Here is a 7,005-nt window from a genome sequence, read left to right on the forward strand (position 1 = left end):
GTGAGAAAGCAAGCCACTAGGTCTGGGACTCAAATCGCAGTCAGCCATGGGAGAGTCCAGTGCCATTAACCACCACACCACCTGCTGGCACCCAGGCTAACGTTTGAGAATCATTACTTTAGTGAATTCTGGGACCCTTCCCTACTCAACCATTGCTTGCTCAGGAAACTACAAGTCAGAAAAAGCTGACACTTATGACCAAGAGGTAACCTAAGGAAGTCTAGAGCGACTCTTCCCCGAGGAGAGGGACCCAGGAGAGAAGAATCACAAATGGCTCCATGGTTTGTCTCCCAGGGATAAGCAGTAGGCAGGTCAGAGATCTCTTCTGCATACTTCCTGCCCTTGAGGAGTTAACTGATTAGGGAACAGACATGCCATTGATCAATTTGTCTAACAAGCTTCTAAGGGGATACAGCCTCCAGGGCACAACCTGTAAGTCATCAACTTATAGTTTCCTTGAACCCAAATGCAAGACCAAAGACACTCAAGTCTTCTCCAAGGGAAATCAACCAGGCCTGCTACTTCATGTCTGGCTCTGTCTCCCTGCTCTTTTTTGGAGAAGATCTGTTTTCATCACCCATTTCCATGGGACAACAAGGTTTGAAGGAATCAGCCCCTGAGGTGTGTCCGTGTTGCCAAGTCTGGCTAGCACAGTAAGTGTTGAGGAAAATATGAAAAGGATATGGTGAGAGGAAAGGGCATTGACTATTTTTTTAGAGAGATTTTTGCTGTAATGCATGTGTGCTTGCCAGAGAGACAGAGACAGCACAGAGAGAGAAATCACCCCCAGGGGGACGTCCAAACTGCAATCCCTTCTCCTCTATTCTTCTCTTGGGATTTTGGGGATTCACACACACAAACCAAGCATGGATTTTAAGCTGCTGGGTCCAGGATTTGAACCATGACCAACAACGTGGGAGCCCAGTGATGTAACCATTATGCTATCTGCTGGTCTCAACTATTTTTTTTAAAAAAATTATTTATTATTATTATTTTTTATTTGACCAGAAAAAGAGAGAGCGAAAGTGAGAAAACAAACCACTAGGTTTGGGATTTGAAATGTGGCCCACCATGTGGGAGTCCAGCGCCTTAACCACCACATCACCTGCCAGCCTCCAGCATTGACTATTGTTAAGCATACGGCAGGGAAACTCCGTGATGTCCATGGAAACAGGTTCTTGAGGCCAACGGCTTAGAAGGGAGAATGGCTAGGCTGCTTGCTTAAAAGTGCTGGTGAGCAGCAATGATCTTTTACTTTGGTTATATATTGTTTTTGGGCTGAGAAGATTATGGGGAGGGCTATTCTTTGACACTGTACCAATGCCCTGGCTCACACAATTTAGCAATACAATGACCTGTCTGACTTGTTAAAAAAAAAGAAAAAAAAGACTGTCACTGCCAGACCCCCTGCTAGACTCCCAAATATCAGAAGGTTTATTCTCGGGACCAGCAGTTGGTGTAATGGCTATGTCACTGGACTCCCATGTAGTTGACCGTGGTTCAAGTCTTGGACCTGGTGGCTTAAACTCACACCAGGTGTGTATGTGTGCGTGCCCAAGATCCTGAGAGGAGAATGGAGGAGAAGGAATTGTGGTGTGGCCATCCCCCCCTGGGGTGATTTCTCACTTTCTGTCTCTCTGTCTCTCTCTGTTTTTCTGGTGAGTGCACATACTCTATAGCAAAAACCTCTCAAAAAATAATAAAAAAATCTCTCTGTCTCTCTCTGTCTTTCTGGTGAGTGCACACACCCTATAGCAAAAACTTCTCAAAAAAACAGTAAAAAAAAGAGCAAAGTTTATATTCAATATGTCCATTGTATTGGGTTGTCAGAAAAGTCATGACTTATTTTTTCTGTTTTCTATGCAAAATTACATCATGACTTTTCCAACAACCCAGCAAGCCAATATTTTTAATGGAACATTTTTCATCCTTTTAACGTTTTAAAAATAACTTTATTAATTTGTTTTATCCTGATCATTATTATTAATTTGCTACAGTACATCTGTACTCCCTAGAGAGAGAGAGTGAGAAAGCAAGCTATTAGGTCTGGTACTTGAACTGCGGTCAGCTATGTGGGAGTCCAGCACCTTAACCACCCTGCCACCTGCTGGCTCTCATTTTAACCTTCTAAATTGGCTCAGTGAAGCAATATTTGACTAGCTTAGAAGTAAAACCACGTCTCTGGCCAAATGCCTATCTACCTACTTTTTTCAAAGTACTTTTAAAAATCTGAATGTTTGGACTGGCCCCATCACCTGATGGTTAAAGGGCTGGACCCCACGTGACCAGCCCTAGTTTTGCTCCTGGCTCAGCAGCTTGAAAAACATGCTGAGTCCATGGGCCTGTCTGTCCAGAATCCTGACAGGAAAGAGAAATGGAGGGAAAAGGATTGCAGCATGACATGTCCCATTGGAAGGTCTTTGCTCTCTCTCTCTCTCTCTGACAAGTGCATGTGTCTTCTGGCAATTAGAAAAAAATTAGTAGGAAATATGAAAGAAAAATGTGTTTCTTTTCTAAGCTGTGGATGACATAATATGCATGGCACACTCCAGGGAAAATTTAGTCTTGGTCACGTTCCACATACTCTTTCCTAAAATCTACTTAATAAAACAAATCATAATGTAAGTAAGTAAGCCACATTTACTAAAAATGAAGGGACTCTTTTACAGAATTCTATGTTTTATTATTTATTTATTAAAAATTTTTTTGAGTGGTTTTTGCTATAGAGTGCATGCGCTCGCCAGAAAGACAGAGAGAGACAGAGAGACAGAAAGTGAGAAATCACCCCCCGGGGGGATGGCCATGCCGCAATCCCTTCTCCTCCATTCTCCTCTTGAGATCTTGCTCCCTCATGCACACGTGCTTGGTGTGAGTTTAAGCCACCAGGTCCGGGACTCGAACCATGGTCAACTACGGGGGAGTCCAGCGACGTAGTCATTATGCCAACCTCTGGTCCTGGAATTCTATGTTTTAAAGATGGGTCATAACAACTTGCTTAGAAAATTCTGAACTGAGCAGACGCTACCTGAGATGATAGCACACTGCCTGCCCTAGTTAATTTGCTTATGATATGGCCATTTTTTTTTCCTTATTTTAAAAGATTTTTGCTGTAGGGTGCATCCTCTTGCTAGAGAGAGACGGAGAGAAGGAAAGTGAGAGATCACCCACTTTGGGGGAGACCATGCTGCAATCTTTTTTCCTCCATTATAGTCTCAGAATTTTGGACACACACACACACACACACACACACACACACACACACACACCTGGTGCGCACACGCCTGATGTGATTTTCAAGCTGCTGGATCTGGGACTCAAACTGCAGAGTTGGTCATGTGAGATCTAGTGCCTTAACCACTACGCCACCTGCTGGCACTGATATGGCTATTTTTAATTACTCAGTGCTAATTTCTTTGGTCTTTGTCTCCTAAGAAGGTTGACAAAGACAGCTAATGGCAATCTTACCTTCTTTTTGTTTGGGCATTACAGAATAGCAAGTTTGCTAAAATACTTAAGGCAAAAGAGAACACAGCAGATATTCTATGGTTTTGTTCTATTTCTTGTCCTTGGTAACAGGATCTGGTATTCCTCTGCCTCTGGGTAACAAAACCTCAGGACCTGGAGGGGAGAGAGGAGAAGGTAAGTGGGTATTGTCTAAGTGCCCCTATCTTGCCAGCACCATTCTAAGCACTGCCGTCATCTTGGTGCCTTTTCTGACCCTCACCCTTTCAGGCTCATGCATAAACAACCTGGTGTATTTCCTTTTTTCCCTCCCCTATTCTGCCAGTATTTAATGAGGGTATTGCTGAGAACTTTCTTCTTTGACCTTCGTAGTGCCTTTTCCTTATGCTATTGAAATGGTCTAAACCTTGGTACCCATGCCTTCCTTGGACTATTGAACCAACCTGTAGACTTCAAGGATGAAAGGTGTTTTCCCATGCAGCCAATGTCCAGGAAGCTCCTTTTTCTGTAGAATGGTGATGGACTCTGGTACATTCTGCATTAAGCATTTGCTAAAAGAAAACAATAATTAGAATAATAATAATAATAATAATGATTGGGAAAAACATTGAAAAGATATTGATTGATCAAGTGGGGAGATTAATGTCTCTGTATTGACTGACATGCATGGCATTCCCTTTTGAAAAAGCAATGTAATACACTGTAAAGTTGTATGTAATCCAATGTAATATAAAGATTATGATGATAATAAAAATAAATAAATTTAAAAAACATAAAGAACAAAAAAAATGATCATTTGGTGAAAAGATTTTCTTTTTTGATTTATTATTTATTTATTTTGGAGAGGTTTTTGCCATAGGGTGCATGCGCTCGCCAGACAAACAGAGACATAGAGATAGAAAGCGAGAAATCACCCCCCAGGGGGAATGGTCACGCCACAATCCCTTCTCCTCCATTCTCCTCTCGGGATCTTGGGCATGCACGCACACGCGCCCGGCGTGAGTTTTAAACCACCAGGTCCGGGCCACGAACTGCGGTCGACTACGTGGGAGTCCAGCGACATAGCCATTACGCTAACTGCTGGTTCCCCTTCTTTTAAAGAATAATTTTATTTAACCTTATTTATTATTATTGTTTTAATCTGATGAGAGAGAGACACAGAGAGACAGAGAGAAGAAGAGTGAAAAAGCAAGCTGCCAGGTCCAGGACTCAAACTGCAGTCAGCCACATAGGGAGTCCAGTGCCGTTAACTACCACACCACCTTGCTATAGGCAACATAGTAGGCTCCATCTTTTTTGTTTGTTTGTTTGTTTCCTTTTCCTTTGGGAAGTAAACCTAAATTCTGCTCATTCTGTGATTCATATGTTTATTCACTTACCTTTTTTAGAATTACTTAATTTAACTAAATTAAAATTTCCCCCCTTTACAAAATTAAATTAAATTTTTCCCCTTTTACAAAATTATTTATTTTTATTTAATTCTATTTGTTATTATTATTTTTAAAATTTGACCAGACAGAGACAGAAAGAGAGAAAGGGAAAGCAAGAAAACAAGGCACCACATCCGGGACTTGAACTGTGGTTGACCATTTGGGAATCTAATGCCTCTAACAACCACATCAATTGTTGGCCCCCTAAATTAAATTTTTTTAAAGAATTATTTTTTATTTAACTTTATTTATTTGTTTATTTATTGATTTTTAATTGACCAGAGAGGGACCGAGAGAGAGAAAGAGAGAGAGAAAGTGAGAAAAGCAAGCTGCCAGATCTGGGACTCAAACTGCAGTTGGTCATGTGGGAATCCAGTGCCCTTAATCACCACACCACCTTCCAGCCCCTATTTATTTAATTTTAATATTATTCTTCAATTTGAGAAGAGAAAACGAGAGAGGGAGAAATCAAGATGCCATGTCCGGGACTTGAACCACGGTCAGCCGTGTGGGAGTCCAGTGACATCATACCACCTACTGGCCCCTATTCATTTACTTCTTAAAAAAATAATTGACAAAAGGCATATGTATTCACCAGAGAGAGATGGAGAGCTAGAGAGAGAGGTTGAGGGACAAAGCACCCCCAGTGGGGCATGGCAATGCCAGAATCCCTTCTCCATTTCTCCATCCTGTTGGGGTTTTGGGTATACTCACACACATGCCTTATATGCTTTTCAAACTTCTGAGACTGGGATTCAAACCAGGGATGGCCATTGATTTGTCTCTTTCTGGCAAGTGTACATGTCCTCTGGCCGTTAAAAAAAAGATTTAGTAGGAAATTTGTAGAGAATATTGTTTACATTTTTATGTTTTATCTCTAAGGCCTAAGGTTGCTGTTATTATGAAAATTTGATGATTTTTCAGCCAGAGTTATAAAGGGATTAAGTGAATTTCCCAGGAGCTAAAGGACAGAGTTAGTCAGTATTATGAAATGTTGCCTATAACAAATGACAGACTGGTCCGGCAGATGATGTGGAGGTTACGACACTGGATCCCACATGATTGGCTGTGTGGTTTGAGTCCCAGAAACTTGTGGCTGAAAATCATGCTGGACACCTGTGCGTGCCCAAAATCCCAAGAGGAGACTGGAGAAGAAGGGATTGTGATGTGGCCATCATCCCTGGGAGGTGAGTTTTTACTTCCTTTCACCTGTCTCTGTGGCAACTGTATGTGCCCTATAGCAAAAAACAAAAACAAGGGACCAGCAGATGGTGTAATTGTTACATCGCTGGACTCATTTATAGTTGACCATGGTTCAAGTCCTGCTCTTGTTGACTTAAAACTCATGCCAGGCACATGTGTGTGCATGCCCAAGATCGAAGAGGAGAATGGAGGAGAAGGGATTGCGGCATGGCCATTCCCCCTGGAGGGTGATTTCTTCCTTTCTGTCTCTCTGTCTCTGGCAAGCTCATGTGCCCTATAACAAAATTCTCTCTCTCTCTCTCTTTTTTAAGAATTACTTATTTAATTCTGTTTATTCATTCATTTATTTTAGTTTGACGAGAAATAGATACACACAAATACACACACACACACACAGAGAGAGAGAGAGAGAGAGAGAGAGAGAGAGAAATCCACCAGGTTCAGGACTCAAACAGTGGTCAGGTTGGTGGGCATGTCCTGCACCTTAACCACCACACCACCTGCTGGCCCTGCAAAAAGTCTCTCTCTAAAAAAAGAAAAACAAGGGACCAGCAGGTGGTATGGTGCTTAAGGCGCTGGACACTCCCACATGGCTGACCATGGTTCAGGTCCTGGATCTGGTGGTTTCCTTTCTCACTCCCCCTCCCCCCCTGCCACTGGTCAAATGAAAATGAATGAATGAATAAAATTAAATAAGTAATTTTTAAAAAAGAAAAACAAAAAACAAAACCAAACATACAAAAACCCCCAAACCCAAATGACAGACTATAGAATTCTTAAGTTTTGTAATAGTAAGGCTCTCACACCCAATCCTTTACCTTAAGAAATAAAAAATCAGAAAGAACTTAGATGTTGTCTAGTGTCTATTTAATGTTATTTCCCTTCCTTAATTGTCCAGCTGATCAGCAAC

Source organism: Tupaia chinensis, unplaced genomic scaffold (assembly GCF_000334495.1).
Source record: "Tupaia chinensis unplaced genomic scaffold, TupChi_1.0 Scaffold138665_1, whole genome shotgun sequence".
Taxonomy (NCBI): domain Eukaryota; kingdom Metazoa; phylum Chordata; class Mammalia; order Scandentia; family Tupaiidae; genus Tupaia; species Tupaia belangeri.